The sequence below is a fragment of the Thalassophryne amazonica genome, chromosome 15 (assembly GCF_902500255.1).
Source record: "Thalassophryne amazonica chromosome 15, fThaAma1.1, whole genome shotgun sequence".
Taxonomy (NCBI): Eukaryota; Metazoa; Chordata; class Actinopteri; order Batrachoidiformes; family Batrachoididae; genus Thalassophryne; species Thalassophryne amazonica.
This window is the reverse complement of record NC_047117.1, coordinates 10,192,274-10,195,676: the sequence shown is the minus strand read 5'-3', so window position 1 is coordinate 10,195,676 and position 3,403 is coordinate 10,192,274.

Here is a 3,403-nt window from a genome sequence, read left to right as displayed (position 1 = left end):
TTGGAGTGTAAACATAACTGCCCTTTTTTGGGATCAATAAAGTTGTCTGAAGTGAAGTGAAACTACAGGTAACAACACTGAACAATGGACATTGATAATTATATTCTGGACTCACACGCCAATCCATCAGGGGGCGGTAAATCATCTATATATTAAAAGCATGCGTGATTTTATTTGGTAAGCTCAGCGTAAGTACATAATATAATTGTAAATACGTTAAAATAAGTGGACAAGAACCTAAACAATTTATAAATTAAGGTGGTACATTAACATTTAAAAATTATGTAATTAACAGGATATAAAAGGGTTGAGTTCTTCCAAAAGCTGAGGTCTAAGGTTCTAAAAACATTCTGGACTCAAACATCATTCCAGCTCATTATAGAAACATAATTTATTAGCACCCTTAAAAATTGTCAGCTACCTATTTTATAAACACTACCCAATCTAGAGCCTGTGGATCCCCACGGGCAAGACGCTGGTTAACACTTAAACGGCTTTGATGTAGTTATTTAAAGTGAAGTTTTCTTGAAATAAATAGTAAGTTTATCATCTCTCTGGCCTGATTTTCACTGCTTCTGTGTCGACATCAATCATCCATCATCTCTGAGGATACAGGAAAAGTCGACCCGACACGAACTCTGACCCAGTTGTGAACTGGGCCGAGGGCTGAACCAAACCCAGGCTGAGTTTTTAACCTGCCTGAGTTCTCCCCTCACCGTCTCTGATGCTCCATTCAGATGATTTTCACACACCAATAGAAATTTGAGCCATTTGCCAGTTTGCTGATCCAATAAAGAGGAAAAAAAAAATGCTCAAGTTTTTTTTTTTAAGCTGCCAGTTTTGTATGTTTAATAGTGTACGTGTCTAAAAATTGGGCAGCGCAGTGGTTTAGTGGTTAGCACTATTATCTCATAGCCAGAAGGTTGTGGACTCGCTTCCATATATATATATATATATATATATATATATATATATATATATATATATATATATATATATATATTTGCATAAGTTATGATAACCACAAAGATGCAACAAAACAACTTCCAACTTTTTACATTTCATAGAATCTGCTATTAATAATACAAAAAGTAAATCAGTCCTTAAACCTTCTAGATTATTGAAAACAAAACTCTTTTCTCAGCTCTGATGATTTCTTGTCACAAATTTAAAATAGTTTCATTTTAAAATTGCTTCTTTCAACTATATTTTTGTGATTTCATGCTGTGTAACATTTTACTTATACAGTGTATTTTAAGCATGAAGGGTCTACATTAAGCATGAAGCATCAACTAGGGTCTACACCATCGTCTCTCGAGATGGACTGATGCAGAGAGAGGAGTATTTTAAGGATTTCGCTTTTTGATCTCTTGAAGATTTTAAGGGATTATGCAATCATCACAATAGCCAATCAAGAATGTGGAGCAGGATTATGCCGCTATGTTCCATTGTATTTTGCTTTCAATCAATTTTCTATATGATTTAACGGTATATTACAGATATTTTAGTGGATTTTGGTTTTTAACATCAGGTTGTACTTTACAGTGCATTTGGAAGGTATTGCTTCACTTTTTCACATTTTATGTTACAGCCTTACTCCAAAATGGAGTAAATTATCCCCCCCCCCCCCAAAAAAAGATTCTACTCACAACACCCCATAATGACAACATGAAAGGTATTTGTTTTTTGTGGAAATGTCTGCAAGTTTATTAAAACTAAGAAATCACGTGTACGTAAGTATTCACACTCTTTGTTCAACACTTTGTTGATGCACCTTTGGCAGCAATTACAGCCTCAAGTCTTCATGAATATGATGCCACAAGCTTGGTGCACCTATCTTTGGGGCAGTTTGGTCCATTCCTCTTTGCAGCACCTCTCAAGCTCCATCAGGTTGGATGGGGAGCGTCAGTGCACAGCCATTTTCAGATCTCTCCAGATTCAGGTCTGGGCTCTGGCTGGGCCACTCAAGGACATTCACAGAGTTGTTCTGAAGCCACTCCTTTGATATGTTGGCTGTGTGCTTCGGGTCATTGTCCTGCTGAAAGATGAACCGTCACCCCAGTCTGAGGTCAAGAGCGCTCTGGAGCAGGTTTTCATCCAGGATGTCTCTGTACATTGCTGCATTCATCTTTCCCTCAATCCTGACTAGTCTCCCAGTTCCTGTCACTGAAAAACATCCCCACAGCATGATGCTGCCACCACCATGCTTCACTGTAGGGATGGTGCCTGGTTTCCTCCAAACATGACGTCTGGCATTCACGCCAAAGAATTCAATCTTTGTCTCATCAGACCACAGAATTTTGTTTCTCTGATCTGAGAGTCCTTCAGGTGCTTTTTGGCAAACTCCAGGTGGACTGCCATGTGCCTTTTACTAAGGAGGGGCTTTGGTCAGCATGACCATGGGGTTCTTGGTCACCTCCTAAGTAAGGCCCTTTGCCACCGATTACTCAGTTTAGACAGGCGGCCAGCTCTAGGAAGAGTCCTGGTGGATCAGAACTTTTTCCATTTATGGATGATGGAGGCCACTGTGCTCATTGAGATCTTCAAAGCAGCAGAAATGTTTCTATACCCTTCCCCAGATTTGTGCCTCCAGCCAATCCTCTCGGAGGTCTACAGACAATTCCTTTGACTTCATGCTTGGTTTGTGCTCTGACTGTCAACTGTGTGACCTTATATGTAGACAGGTGTGTGTCTTTCCAAATCATGTCCAATCAACTGAATTTACCCTAGGTAGACTCTAATTAAGCTGTAGAAACATCTCAAGGATGATCAGTGGAAACAGGATGCACCTGAGCTCAATTTTGAGCTTCATGGCAAAGGCTGTGAATACTTATGTACATGTGATTTCTTAGATTTGCTTTAAAAAGCTCAGCTTTTTTCACGTTATGGTGTATTGTGAATTTTGATGGGGTGAAATTAATTTCATCCATTCTGGAATAAGGCTGTATCAATAAATATGGAAAATGTGAAGTGCTGTGAATACTTTCTGGATACATCGTACATCTTCCTTTTTTATAAAAATGCTAAAGCATGTCAGACTCATTGGTTGCCATGACTGTTTAAAAGAAATGTATATCTGTGGCTCATGGGCCAACAGTTGCAGATCACTGCATTAAAGAAATGAACTTAACGTATCGTTAAATTTATGATGATGTAATGCAGAAGTGACACTGATTTTAATAACTTCAGATCAAAATTAAGAATTTTACACGTTTAACCCCAACCCTAACACATCCAAATGGAGCCTTTTATTAAAGGCCTTAAACATGGTTTTAGGGGTGTGGCTTATGTTAGAGGGTGTACCGCACCAGGAGTAATGGTCCCACTTTAATTTGTATAATCTTGTTAAATGAAGTTTTAAATCTTTCATTCAAGCTGAAAGCACTTTATGATGCTTTTTTTT